This window comes from Miniopterus natalensis, chromosome 3 (genome assembly GCF_054644295.1).
Source record: "Miniopterus natalensis isolate mMinNat1 chromosome 3, mMinNat1.hap1, whole genome shotgun sequence".
In the NCBI taxonomy this organism is placed as follows: Eukaryota; Metazoa; Chordata; class Mammalia; order Chiroptera; family Miniopteridae; genus Miniopterus; species Miniopterus natalensis.
In genome coordinates, this window is record NC_142083.1 from 101,475,739 (window position 1) to 101,490,816 (window position 15,078).

Consider the following 15,078-nt stretch of genomic DNA (forward strand, 5'->3'; position numbering starts at 1 on the left):
GGGGGGCAGGGGAAGAAAGCACCTCCACAGCTGCATTGAGAGTTGATTCCCTTCCTGCCGCCACCCCTGGATGGGCTAATCCCTCGTCCCTCCAAAAGCGCCAGGATGCCTTGGAAACCGAGCATGACCCCACAGCCCGAGGCGTCCCACCTGCTGCTCCCCTTGGCTCCGCCGCTGCTCGCACCCCAGGAAAAGAGAAAATTCCTCGCCATGAGCATTTCTTCCTCTTGTTTCCCCTGGAGCAGCCAGGGCAGTTCTGGGACCAGGAATGCATAGCTAGGGCCGGGCAGGGGGAGGCCGGGGGCGGGGGTGAGGGGGAGGCCGGGGGCGGGGGTGAGGGGGAGGCCGGGGGCGGGGGTGAGGGGGAGGCCGGGGGCGGGGGTGAGGAGCGGCCTCGGGCCTTGCCCTGCCCGCTGCAGGGGAGCTGGCAGCCGGCCTGCGCTGTAAAATAAGAAAATGACACCTACCCACCCGAGGACGTGGTTGTAAAGACCATAACGTGTGAGCGTGTTTGTGTAAATGTGCTACGTACTATAAAGCCTGGACGTCACTAGCTTGTAGAATAGCGGGACTATGTGTCTGTAACAATGTGAAGCATCCTGAGACACGTAAGACAGCTCAGGAACAGGGCGTGTATTTTTATAGGGAGCGTTATTGAATGGAGTGACTTAAGTGTTTCCACCCAGCCACACAACACTCCATGAGAGGGCGACGGGCACGACAGGGGCAGCCGGAGGGGCAGCCGGGGGCGCAGCTCTTACCCCCCCCCCCCAGGAAAGGTGGCTGTCGTCCAGCCTTCGTCACGGACGCTGCGGGTTGACCGCGTGCCAGGCCCTGCTCCAGGCCCTGCGGACGAGTGGGCTCGCTTTCTCTTCACAGCACGGGGGGGGGCGGAGGTCCCTGGGGCAGTGGTGGGCTCTGAGGTTTTGCCCAGATCACTGCTGGCACTTGTCTGGAGAGGCGACCACTCGGCTCCATATGGCTCTGTAGACTCACGATGGGTTGCTGTGGTCTCGGCTCTCATCTTCACATAGTCTCTTAGAAATAATCTGACTGTAGGAGGAAAATTTGGAGTGAACACTGAAACCAAAGAGGCTTCTTCACTTACTTTCACTTTCCCAAATAATCTTTGAGAGGGACTTTCAGGATATCCAGAAGGTGGGCTACCATCACAGTATCAGCGTGTTGTGAAAAATTTCTAAGTGCATCCAGAAAAGTTGCCTGCAACCTCTATTGCCTCGAAGTCTATATAATTAGAATCGCATGATGTCATCTTTGAGCTTTAGTATAGCTTAAAATTACCCTTCTGTAGGTCGTTTTTTTCCTGAAACATTTTAAATTTAGAAAATTAACTTGTTAAGCTTTCTTTTGAAGTTAAATCTTTAGATTTTTTACTCACCCTGCTGTGGGGGAGTTGGAATGACAAATGCATCAGTCATTAAAGTCAAACGTTAGGGCAGCCGGGCCGGCTAAGGTCCCCGTGCCCTCCGAGGGTCCCGTGTGCCAGCACTTCATCTGGGCAGGGCCGGGGGTGGGGGTGGCCCCAGCATGCGCCTCGCTCAGCCAGGGCCCTTCCTGCTGACACCCGTGTTGGATGGCTGGGGGGGGGTGGCACACGGGGTGCTGGCATTCAGGGGTCAGACAGGCCTTGATGGACAAGACTCTGAAGGTGGAGCCATTTTCCTCCACTCACGACCCCTCATGGTGCAGCTCTAGGTCAGTCTTGCAAAAGCCAGTTCACTGAAATGAATGTGAATTGACTAGTTGCATGGGAGCGTCTTCAGGAAAGTCTGCTTTGTCTCGGTCCCTACTCCCTGTCGTCTGCCGACAAGCAAAGCGAGAACATAGAGGGTCATCGAGAGGTGCTGATGAGAAGGGCCTGAGGGCAGAGAGGAGGTGACAAAGGGAAGGGGGTGGGGAGACCAGGGAGCATGGGGGGATTGCGGGGCGGAGAGCGGGCTTCTGAGGGGCCTGGGCGGCAGCTCTGTCATCACAGTGACCAGGCGCCCCGGGGGTATTCTGACAGCTCTGGCAGTGAGAACATGGAAGACTGGGTCTGTCTTTATTTCACTCAGCTCTTGCTCTGTGTGGTTAGCGTGGGCAAATCCGGGGGAAGGCTATCCGGCTGCCGGGAGGTAATTTACCACTGGTGGGGGCGAGGCGGAAACGATGCGTGTGATCCTTCCCCCGCCATCTTCGGGACTTACTAACCTCCCCCCCACTTGTCACAGCTGTGAGAACTCCTTCTGGGATGATGGGTGACAGGTGGCAGGGCGTCTGCGCCCCTCGTGGAGGATGGTAGGCTGTAAGTGCACAGGATAGGTGTCCAGGAGGCATCGGTCGAATGCGTGAGTGAGGAGTCTGCTGTGGACTTTCTTTGGGGGGTTGCAGAGTGACCGCTAGCTTCCTGGAAGTCACAGAACAGGAGTGGCAGAATCTGTGTGGGGAGGTCCTGCTGACCTGTGGATCAGGGAGGGATGGGGCAAGTGGCGCCCTGACACGTGTTTAATAATTGGCCCTTTGGTAGAGAGCGGAAACAACCTGGTAGGAAACGCTTGCTGATTGCAGATTCCCCTGGTGTGAGCTTCTCGCCGTGGTCAGCCTCATGTGACACCTTGAACGCGGAGCTGACGGGATGCTCACCGCGGGCGCCCCCGGCGCCGGCTCGCGGCTGGAGGGGCGGCCCGTTCGGGGCGGCGGATGCAGCAGGAGCGCACCTGCTCTGCTCCAGCACCACTTCGCGTGGCATACGCCCTGTCATGGAATCCAAAGTGTATTTCTCCCTCCCCCAGATGGGCCGGCGGAGGCTCCGAGGGGTTAAATGCTGCACCTTGTAAGCAGCAGCAGGATGGGTTCAGAGGCCCCTGCCCTCTGTTCTCACCTTACCGGGCTCTCCAAGATCAGGGATGAGCTTAAGGCGCCAGAGAACAGCAGGGCCGCCCGCTGCTGCGGGACAGGAGGGGACAGGGGCGTCATTCAGGGACAGCTTTGCTCACGAAGTGACCTAAGGGGCCACCCAGAGAATGAACAGAGGTGTCACCAGGTGGGTCCAGCGGTGAAGGGTAAGTTACACGTCCTCTCAGCCTCAGTTTCCTCATCTGTGTAAGGGGGCCCTGAACATCTACTTCAAAGGCCCGTCAGGAGGGTTCAGTGAGAGGATTCTGTGCACCAAGCACAGTGTCTGACGTCACTGCTGACTCTCACAGCCCTTTCCTCTTAATTCTTTATACTGGGCCTGACTGGGGCTGCACTTGTCAATCTTAGTGTGCAGTCGAATATCCTGGGGATTGAGCCAAGCGGCTGAGTGGGATCCAGCAGGTCTGGGAGGGGCCGGGCTCTGCGTGTCTGACGTCCCGGGTGCTGCTGCTGGCCTGTGGACGGCATGAGTAGCAGGGCCGGGACGCCCCGACGGCACTGTGGGGCCCTGCTGCCAGAGCTCTGCTGCTTCTCCCACAACCTCCTCAGTTTCGTTCACGAGGCGGTATCCTGCGTTCCACCCGGTTCCTTTGGAGCAGCCTCCTGCTCAGCCCTGCTACGGGCATCTGGCTGTGAGTGGGGAATCTGGACACAGGTTTCCCCTCTGTCTCATTTTCTTTGATCTCAGCGTTGCTTCTCGCAGGCCTTGGCTGTGCAGCCTTTGCCAAACCCTTTCCCTTCCATAGGACTCAATTTCTAAATTTGCAAAATAAGACAGCAGGACAGCGTGACCTTCCCTAAGGGCACTCGGGGTCCTGCGGGTCCTTCCAGCTGCCTGGCGCACCCCCCAGGTCCCGAGGAGCACTTGACTCCGTTGAGGTGCTAGTGTCTGGTGGAGTCTCCAAAGGCACGTGGAGGAATTGAGTTAGGACTTTACGGGTCTAAGGGGGAAAGATTTAATCCAGCCTCTCGGAAAGATACCAGGTGAGCCCCGAGAGGGGAGGAGGAATTGGGTGCACAGGACCCTCCTTGCTGGGGGAGCAATAGCTGCTTATTGAGCATGTACGTGCCAGACGGTGCGCCAAGAACTGATGGGGGACAACTGTCTCGCCCTCTGGCCTCGTACTCTCAAATGCCATTTTTATGTTTGGGATTTCCCACCTTACCAACCGTTGCCTCCTTCGAGTAGAATTCAGAAGCCCTCTTCCCAGCCTCCCTTGCAGCTGGAGCACAAACGTGTGACCGGTGTCCGCCCGTCGGTGGCGTGCATGCCAGGCTTTGAGTTGGCTGCTGTGAGGAGATGGGTGGACGCTGTGTGATCCATCGTGGGGGGAGGCGGTGGATACATCCCAGCAACAGCGTCAGCTGTGGAAAGGCTTCTAGCGGTGTTTGTCCCGTGTGAGTCGTGGTGCAGACGGCCTGGTCTGGACCCTGGAGTGGTGGCGGCGGTTCCTCTCCTGGGCAGGCTCCGTGCTGCTGTTCAGATGCTCCTCCGGCCGCGTGGCCTCCCCGCCGAGAGGAAAGGCCTTCCCTGCTTACGTTGGTTAGAGTGGGTTCCGTGCTTCCTAGTCAGAGTCCTGACCGCTCACACCACTTCGTGGGCATCATCTCGTTTACTTCTCACCGTGACCCAGGGAGGTGGGCATTACTATCCCCTTCTTACAACTGGGGAAACTGAGGCACAAGAGGTGAACTAACTTCCCCAAGGTTACACAGCCGGTGAGTGGGGGAGCCAGGGGTTGAGTCCAGATCACCGGGCCCCAAAGCACACATTTTAAGCACCACACATCTTGCGTGAGGGGTCGCGGGCGTGGGAAGGTCCTGGCATGTTGCCCATCATGGTGCAGGCTCCACGCGGTCCAGGCCTGGCGTGCATGCTGCTGGGCTTTTCCTGACAATACATTTTCCCCAAGAAATGGTAACAGAGGCAGCTGATCCAGGCGACAGTGATCCAGGCACAGATCGTGGCTCTGCCCCAGAGGGGCCACTGTGTGAGGCTAGAGGACCCCTAGAGTGTCTGTGCTCCCCTGAGCCTGCGGGTGGGTGCTGGGGAGAAAGGTGAGGCTGGAACCCAGGGGAGGAAGAGAGAGCTGCTTCCTTAGAAAAGTAATTAAAGAAGCTTCGGCTCAAGCCCAGGGACCAGTCTGAAGGTGAGCTGGCCACTGCTTGCTGATCACAGCACTTAGTCCTGTTAACTGGGACAGAACAGCCACTGCTCCTTTGGGTGAAGCGCCAGGAGGCGGGTTGGCTAACTGGTTGACCACAGCTGCCTCCCCCAGGCTGGGAACCTTCCCGGGGGTCCAGCTTCTCCCTCCTCTCTCTTTCTTCACCTCCTTTCATTTCTTCTTACCCTTCCTCTTTTTTTCTTCAACAAATATTTTGAGCACCTGCTATTTAATGATTCAGCCACTATTTACTGTGTGCCACGAGCCACACGTGGCGGCAGGTTCTGGAGGCAGGGCAGTGACACAGGCAGATGCGCTCTCACACTTTCCAACTTGGGGCAGACGTGGGTGCAGAGTCAGTGCAAGTGGTGGTGTCTCCACCCTCGCCCGCAGTCCTAACCCACTCCCTAGGAAGATGCCATTCTATCCCCGTTTTACAGATGAGGAAACTGAGGCCACAGAGCTTGAGTCAGCTGTCTGAGGTCTCGTGGTTAGGGCCCAGGTCTCTGTGAGGTCTCAGAGTGCCAGAACCAAATGGGTCCCGCTAAAGCAGACTGGAGGCTGTGACTCAGCCTGGGATGGATCCAGAGCTTCTCCTTCCTTTCTCACCTGGGCGCAATATTGCCACCACCCATGATGCCCCAGGAGCCTGGCTGTGGGGCGGATGTGGCCGCCCAGTCTGCCCACTTCCTCACTGCTTCTGCCAACAGCAGCTTCAGGCCGTCTGATTAGAAGTTTTTTTTCTTGTTAATCCCTCTACGGGAAACAGATGTGGTGGGAGGATGGTGGGACACACCTACACTCACCTAAGTTCAATGTAACCCAGGTCCCAGAATCTTTGTGCCCCAGGTGGCAATAGTGACCCCCGTTGGGGACATCTGGGCCCACCAGTTGTGCTCCTGTTTTTTGTCGGGTGGATAAACTTACTTCCGGCCCCAGCCCACTGCCGGGCAGGACTTCCTCCTTGGTAGCTGACTTCCTAGTACCGGGCCAGCTAAAAACCAAGTGGGGTCCTGGAGTCAGGCAGACGTAGGTTCAAGTCCCAGTGCTGCCACTGATGAGCTGTGTAGCTCGAGTAAGCTGCTTAAAGTCTCCGAGCTCCTCCATAGAATAGGCACAAGAGTACCTGCGTCAGAGGGCCACGGAGAGAAGGTGCCTGAAGGCCTCAGCTCAGTACCTGGCACGCAGGGAGCAATGAGCAACACAGCGACATCCATTGTTAGGCAGAACAGAAAGGGCCTCCCAAGCCTGGCCCCAGGCCTGGCACCTTCTCTAAGGCTTGCACCCGCCTCCGAGGCGGCACCTCCCTGCAGTTTCACTTGAGCAGAGCTCCTCCCTGCTCTACATGGCGCCGCCTGCCTCTTGATCTGTTTCCTCCGCGCCCTCCAGTAAGCACTCACATGCAGACCCCCCTTTTCTCTGATCCCCCCTCTGCCTGCGAGGGGGAGACCCGCCTGTGTGCCTGGTTCGCCTCTGGTGAGGACAGCAGTGGCCCTCCTGAAAGGGGCAGTCGGGTCCTCTGTCCCCAGCTCCTGCTCCCGGGCCCATTAGCCTACTTGCAATCGTCTGTGTCCCAGAAGAACCACGCGGAAGGGCTTTGGGATTGTAAGGCCCTGTGCAGCCCCGACAGGCAGCAGAGCTTCCGTTCACTCGACTGTGCCGGGGTTTCTGAGCATCTGTCATGTGCACAGCACCCCGAGCAGGGAGATGGGCCCCAGGGGTAGAATGATCGTTCCCTCACTTGGGAGGTGCTCTCCTGCGGTTTCATGCCTTCGTTCATCACTCACCCAGCCCACGTGATTGCCAAACACCGGGATGATCAGTTTTTTCAGTGTTTGCCAATCTAAGGATGAGGGAACTGTCTTGTCTTAATTCACTCGTCCCTGATGGTCGTGGTGCTGGGCATGTCTTCATGTGCCTCTTGGCCACTGGTTATTTCTTTCTCCGGGAAACCCTTCGTATTTCTTCATCCATTTTTTTTCATGGGCTTTTTTTCTTTGCTTTTAAAATATGTTTTTATTGATTTCAGAGAGAGGAAGGGAGAAGGAGAGAGAGGGAGGAACATCAGCGATGAGAGCGAATCGCCGCCTGGCTGCCTCCTGCTCGCCCCCTGCTGGGGACCGAGGGGCCTGCAGCCCAGGCGTGTGCCCCGACCGGGAATCGAACTGTGAGCTCCAGGTTCATGGGCCGACACTCAACCACTGAGCCACGCCGGCTGGGCTCCTGGGCCTTTTCTTATTGATTGATAGTTACTGCCTTTATATATGGTGAATACTAATCCTTTATCCGTGATAGATGTTGAAAATACCGCCCCCGGGCTGCCCCGTGTCGCTCCTTTTTGTGTGAATTTTGTCACTCAGACACTTCATACTTTTAGTCAAGTGTTCAGTCTCCTAAAAGGCCCCGGGCTCAGCTTCCCTCCGGCAGCCCTTCTCTGTGGCCACTGTCCGTCTCACGGGGGAAACTTAGGGGCAGGCTCTGCGTTTAATCCCCTGACTCCTCTGGGACTGGGGCAAGCTGGGCGCCGAGTTTTTGCCTGAATGAGTTCTTTTTTCCTGAGAGCAGGTTTTGTGCCTGAATGAGGGAGTGAGTGAGAAACAGCCCTCCCTGCCGAGGTGGGGGTGCGACAGGGCCTGACTCACAGGCTCAGCTGACATTTCAGAAGCTCCGAGCGAGCGGAGAAGCCCCCTCACTCCAGGCCCCCCCCCCGGAGCAGGCGGTGCGGCCCTGCTGGTCATCACGCTGTGTGCACACGGGCGTGCGCGGGGGGTTACCTTTGAAACCCTGAGGGGCTCATGTTCTGTGTGTGTGAACAAGGCGTTAACGCTCCCGGAGAGGGCCTGTGTGGGGGTGCGGCTGAGCAGAGGGAGGGAGGGAGGGTGTTGGGAATCTTTGCCGCTGCATCTGCTGTGGGAGGAGGGGGCAGCTGCAGGGGCTGTGGGTCTGGGGGCATCCTTGTGCCTGGGCTTCCTGAGTCCCTCCCCTGTGGCCATGTGATGTGTGTGTCCCACAGGCTTGGCTTCTCCAGGGTCATTTCTAAGGCAGTGGGGAGTGCCAGTTAGATTATTAGACTCAATTAATCTGAGATGTGTGAGAAATAGTAAACATTGGCTGTCCTTTTTGTGGAGCAGGTTATTGCCATGGCAACGCTGTGTACACGAATTCGCGTGATGGCGGGAGGCGGCTCAGGAGTGGTGGAGGGCTGGGCTGCGTGCTGCCGGGGTTGGCAGGTTTCGAGTCGCAGTGCGGTCGGGGAGGCCGTAAACCGGGGCCCCCAGTCAGCCTGCAGGCTTGCACCATCCTGCGCTGAGCAAGCCGCGTGTCATCGGGCCCACCCTGTGAGGTGCCGCTATCCCCGTGACCTGAGGCAGAGTGCACAGCTCGCTGGAAGGCACTCAGCCCGTGAGTGGCAGAGCCCCGTGAGTGGCAGAGCCGGTGGCTGGCTCTGCAGAGCGTGTCTTCACCCAGCCATACCTCGCACCAGGCTTACTCCAGAGAAAGCTAACCAGTCAGATTTGTGGCCCACGTTTAGAAACCACAGACAGTTTGCAGCTTCTTTGGAAAATGCGGATGATCTGGCTACTGACCAGGCGGGTACCGCCCTTTCCTAGTGGTTGCTCCCCAGCCACTGCCCAGATCAGCTGGGCCATCAGCTCTCCAGACGGCGCTGGGCACACGCACTGCAGTTCTGAGAGGGTGCTGGGCCTCACTCTCAGGCCTGTTGGAATTAGTTGAGAATTGTCTGCTGGGAGGTCTTCATCCTGTTAGAAATTACATTCGTTTTAGCTGTTTTCAGTTGCTGATTATTGCTTTTTAGGTTATTTGGTTTTCTTCCTGTGATCTCAAGAATTCGTGGGTGGTTGGATAAAGGTCTTCATGGCAGGCAAGGAAGGTTCCAGCAGGAAATATCCCGTGTTAGCGCACTCACTCACTTAGTCAATCATTCACTCACTAATTCACTCACTAATTCATTTACTCAGACACTCATTCACTCACTCATTCACTCACTCAGTCACTCATTCACGTAGTCACTCATTCATTCACTCAGACACTCATTCACTCATTCACTCATTTACTCACTAACTCACTCATTGAACATATTCACTTCACATTAGGTGCTGGAGTTACAACAATGAATGATATTTAGTCCTTTCTTCAAGAGGCTCATGACCTAACTAGGGAGACAGAGATGCAGGCAGGCATTACAAAAAAGTGGAGATGCCACAACCGGGGTACACCCAGGCAATTCTGAGAGTATATAGGGAGACATCTGTTCAGATCTTGAAGACAGGTCAGGAGGCCTTCCAGGAAGAGGTGACATCTGTTGAGACTCAGGACAAGTGGATACAGTTAGCAAGACAAACAGTAATTGGGGGAAGAATGTTTCAGGCTGAGGAGTCGCTTGTGCAAAGGCTGGGAGGGGAGAGCAGGATGCACGTGGGAAGTGCCTGCATTCAGTATGGCTGAGCTGTGTGTGTGCGTGTGTGTGGAGGTACTGCAAGACTCGGGCCTGGAGAGGTTAGTTATTGGGTGCAGAGTCAATCTATAAGTGAAATCAGACAGTTTCTAACATGCCCTGAACCAGGCTCCACAGGGCACAGGGCTGTCAGGTTGTCGGGGAAACAGCACCGTGGGGTGCAGTAGAACTGACTCTGGGCAGCAGTCAGGGGCTGTAGAGGTCCCTTTATAGCCGAGGCAGCTTCTGTGTGTTTGCCTTGTAGTTCACATCTCTCCTGGTGCAGTGTGAGGACTTTCAGAAAGCCTTCCTGCCTTGGCTCCCTTTGCTTGGAATTCTGCTTCTTAGAGTGATTGCTTTGGCCCTCAGCTTGGTCTGACATTAGCATGGGATGCAGTGTCGCTGAGTGCCAGCTGGATCCTTCAGGTGGTGAAGGAAAGTGTGTCCAGATCTCTTAGATGGAGTGGGGCTTAACTGCAGGCGTGTGTGGGGACGTGAGATGGTTACTTGAGGATGGATGGTGCTCCCTCAGCCCCTGTAGAGAGCTGGGACCGTGGACCTCCACCCACATACATTCCAGTGCACCAGTGCTATCTGCTTGTGTTTCTTATATCTCCACCCAAGAGAGGCCCTAGTTGGTCTGATTTTACGCTATCCGGTATGGAAAACTTATGCCAAGCCACACTATCCATCCATCTGATTACATAACGTGTTAATTGAGCACCTACTTCTATGCAAACTGTACACTATATGCTGGGATTACAGCAATGGAGACAGACGTAGGCACTGCTCTCAAGGATAGCCAGGCATTGAAGGTGTTGAGTCCTAAGAAGCACTAAGGGGAGATACCCATGTATGACTCACGAAGTGGGGTACATGTGGGGGGCAGGTGGAGATGTCAGGGAGGACCTCCTGGCCTGGTTTTTGTGACTGTGAGTGTGCTGTTAGTGTCCTGTGTCCGGAGCCTCGGCGACTCCTGCAGCAGGATTTCCTAAGGAAGGGCAGTGGGCCCTGTAGCTGCTGAGCATCTCCTGCCTCCTCAGTACCAGTGGAGGTGTCTCCCATCACGACCCACGGGGAGACATTTTTCTAGCGGGACTCACTAGGTCCATTCAAGAGTCAGTGCAGATGAGGGAGGGAGAGGAAGAGTGAGGGAACTTGCAGAGTGGTCAGCCATGAGCACACACTTTCTGAGTTGACCATACAGCCAGGGTTCAACTTAGCTGCATCCTCCACTGTGTGATATTGGGCTGGTTTCGTGCCTCAGTTTCCTTATCTGTACAGTGGGAATAAAATACCCATATTGTAGCATTATTGCGAAGACTCAGGATAAAGTGCACTCAGCCAACGCTAGCCATTCTTATAATCATTGGATGGAAACAGTCTTGCTTGCGGCTCAGTTTTCTGACAGCTGTCTCTTTGACAGACTGTGCCGGTGCCCCTCTACCCCACATTTATGGTTCCCAGCCTTTCCTATTGGACAACTTCTATTTTTTGCTGCTCGCAGGCAGGTCCTTCAGTGGCTCTGGGGCCCCATTTTGTCCCCAGCTCCAACAGAGAGCAGTGTCTTAGCCCAGCCCAGTGTTCTGTGACTGCGGCTATGTGTTCACTGGGGCGGGCGGAGGTGTTCTCTGTGGAATCCCAGCCCTCATGGTCAAAGTTACCTGTAGCATCACATAAGCAAATGGAGCAGTGAGGGGCGGGTCCCTGGCTCTGCAACACCGGGGCAGAAGTGCGGGGCCAGCCCGTGTGCTCACTTGCATTGTGGCGGCTGAGGGCTCTCAGGAGCCCACGAGGCATTCACCTCTCTGCCAGGGGCAAGGCCTTGGGGGTGTCATCTTGTCTCTCCCTTGTCACCTCTTCCCTGCTGCCCATGAGTGACCAGGGGCTTCTCATGGAAGGAACATGGTAGATATGGGATGACCAGGACCCAGCAGCGGGCCAGGCCAAAGGTGGGTGAGGTGCCTGCACCCAGGGCAGGAAAGCATCTTCCTTCCAAGGTGACCTTGGCTCCTACACTGACTTCTTGTGCCACGAGTGCCTCACTGATCAGATGCAAATAGGAGGATCTCACCTTGATTCAGAGGCTGTTCCTGCTTTTCCATTTTTGTATTTTTAAATCACCAAATATATTTGTGTTTTTGTCTCCGAAAATCACTAGACTGTAACAATGTATAACCATGTAATGTAGCTAGAAAGTCTGCACCTTAAGGAGGCTGCAGGTTTAACACTGGAGTGTGTTATCCTGCGAAGTTTTTTATGTGGACATATAAACATGTAACCAATTAACAAAAATGAAATCAGATCCTACACACATTTTTTTATAGCCTATTTTTTTACCTGTTAATTCTTGGACTCTTTTCTCTATCAATACCTTGTTTAGAGCTACCTTATTTTTAGATGTATTTCGTAATATGGTGGCACCATGTTATACATGGAGGTTATGCTTGTACTTATTTGACTAATGTTGTATCGGTGGCATCTGGATTGTTTCCCTTTTTTATTCTGGGCCGTGCAGCAGTGGGCATTCTTGGGCTTGCAGTGAAGATTTCTGTGGAATAATTCTTAGAAGTGGGTTTTTAGGGCCAAGGAAGTGACCATTTTCCGTTGTAGTGGGAATTGCTAAATTACTCTCCAGTTTATGCACCTCCCACAGTGCCTGAAAGTGCCTCTTAGAAAGACCTTTTAAAACATAAAATACCTATTGTTAAGCTATGAAACACATTTCAAATAATTGCAGAAATTTGTCCCGCTGTGGCATAAGACGCTAGAGTCCCGAAGGGGACTGAACGGGTCTTGGGAAATGTGGGAACTTAACGTATTAAAAGGTGACATTTTGGACCAGTGGGGCGGAATGGTTTATTTAATCAATGGTGCTGGCAAGTTGGGTGGCCTTGTGGATGGACGCCAAGTTTGATTCCTAACTCACATCTTAGACAAAAATAAATTATAGGTGGGTTGAATTACAGAGTAAAGATTTTAAAGTGGAAATAATAAGGAATATTAGAGGAAATGTTAGGAACACAGTCCTACATACCCGGAGTGAGGGTAACCCAGAAGCTATAATGGGACAGATTAGACATTTTCTGGTTATGTCTAACCAAAAACAATTTAACCTTTTAAAAGAGAATGTATCCACGGGCGGTTTATTTAATTAAGAAATACTATTAAAATAGAGCCAGTAGAAAATGTGCAGTGGTTTTCAGTATGGATAAGATGAAAAGCGTTTAGCCGCACAGGTGTCGGGAGACTGGTTGGGGACCGAGCTCCCCGACCTTTATTCTATGTAGAGCTGAACAATGGAGTGCTAAATGCGTGGCCCCTAAACCTAGTAAGCCCTGGACCAGTAAAGAAAAGGGAAGGAAATGTTTTCTGTTTCTTTATTTTTTATTGTTTTGAGAAAGTTGAGTACCCGCCCAAAGCCTCAGGTGTCCCAGGAGAGAGGAGACAAAAACACCATCAAAACAGAATCTCCTGCCACAAGTGCCATCCTATCCAAACCGATGGCCGGTGAGGTGCTCACGGCCTCCCCCGCCCGCCGAGGCACCCCGCCCCGCCTCGGAGTCCCAGGCTTCAGGCCGTCCGGGCTCAGCCCAGCCCCTCTCCCCACCCTTCGCTCCAGCGTGCACCACCCTCTGCACGCGCCCAAGACACCCGCTTACTTCTCCCTGCATCTGCGGCCAGGGCTGCGGCCAGTGACACAGCACGGCCCACTCCGCGCACTCCCAGCCCCCGGCTCCGCACCACAGCCACTGCTCCGCACTTTAGCAGGAAAGGCCTGGAGTCGGGCGGACCGGGCTCCAGATACCAGCTCTCCCACCTTCCCGCCCAATGGCCTCGCACAGAGTCCGGGCCTCAGTTTCCGCGCCAGTGAAATGGTACCTCCCGGCATTGCTCTGGTCGCTGTGACTTACCATTACTTAGCACACGCTTGGCACGTAGGAAAGGCTCGTGTTAGCGATTATTGGCTCCGTCCCACCCTCCCCCTTCTCCTCTCCCCCCTCCTCCTTTCTGTTCTAAGTGTCGCCTCCCCCAAGCCGCGGAGATGGACTGACCTGCTGTCGGGGTGGCGGTGCTCCCAGGCAGTCACGCCTCAGAGGCAGCAGTGTGGTCCACAGCCGGACGCCGGGCCCCTCTGCCTTTGTTCAGACCCCGGCTTTGCCACCGACACTGTGCGCCGGGGCCACGTTGCTCACGGTGCCTTCTTGTCTTCATTTGCCAGCTGAGTACAGTAATGGAGCCTCCCTTGCAAGGTTGTTGTGAGGACTGAATGAGTTAATGTTTGTAAAACACGTGGAGTGTCTGCATCGTTGTAAGTGCTATGTGAATTTGTTAAAGTAGTCACAAAACAAACAGCCTCGCTTAACACACCACTTCCTCCCCGTGGATCGTGTCGGAGACGAAGGAAGCACCGTGAAAACACCCGCGTGCTGTGTGCGCACCAGAAGTGTTACGGTGCTTCCTCATTGTTTGCCTGCCACGGTCCATTTTCCTGTTAGAATCAACCCTGGCCCATGTTTTTTTTAAAAAAATATGTTTTTATTGATTTCAGAGAGAGGAATGGAGAGGGGGAGAGAGAGAAACATCGGTGAGAGCGTCGTTGATCGGCTGCCTCCTGCACGCTCCCGACTGGGCATCGAGCCCGCAGCCGGGCATGTGCCCTGACCGGGGATGGAACCGAGATCTCCTGGACCACTGAGCCACCCTGGCCGGCCCGGCCGTGTCCGCTCTTTAAGGAGGAGCTCTGAGAGTCAAGAAACTGACACCATGGGGGCAATTTCTGAGTCTCTCTGCCTCTCTGTCTGATGTTACTGAATTTTTCACTCAGGGTCCCATCCCCTTTCCCTCTCCTCCCCAGCCTGGTTTCCAGCCGCATGTGCTCCTTGTGGTTCCCTGAGTGTGCTGCACTCTCTCTCTGGGCCTTTGATGTGCTTTCCCTAATTCTGGAACCGCCTGGGGCACACTCTGTGATGGGTGAACCCCTCCCCGCCATTGGACCTCAGCTCAAGTCACTGCCCCTGGGACCTCCACCCTGATCGCTCCTCCCTGCCAAGTCCGGGTTCGGTTTCCTCTCTGTGCGTCTGACTCAGGCTCTAATGACACGTCCCCCTCTCGTCTCCCCAGAGGGCAGGGCCGCCTCTGTTCTGCCCGTCACTGCGTCTTCAGCAGTCCAGACTTGCGGTTGTGAGTGTGGGCTAGTGTCCGGCAGCTCAGGGCTTGAATCCAGGCTGCCGGTCCTGAGCTGTGGGGATGTGGACCCGTTCCTTCACCTCTCCAGGCCTCAGTTTCCCATTTCTAAGGCGGGGGTAAGGATGGTCCTTCCTCCTCGAGCTGCTCTCTCCCGGGAAGTGCTCGGCACGGTGCCTGGCACGTGGCAAGCTCTGCATCAGCGCAAACTGTGATCGCGTCTACTTGCTGTTCACATTAGTTTACGTTGTCCAGTGTCCAGCACGCAGGAAACTCTCATCAGATGGTAGCTCCTATCATTCGCCTAGAGCAGAATCTGAAACATGAGCTCATGGGGTAGTTGAAACTTTCATT

General features: G+C 55.0%; 1 protein-coding gene across 2 annotated transcripts in view; it reads left to right on the top strand.

The window, feature by feature from the left end:
• The window catches only part of PRKCB (protein kinase C beta), a 273,228-nt gene that overhangs the window by 91,285 nt on the left and 166,865 nt on the right, over positions 1 to 15,078 (top strand). The window lies entirely within an intron of this gene.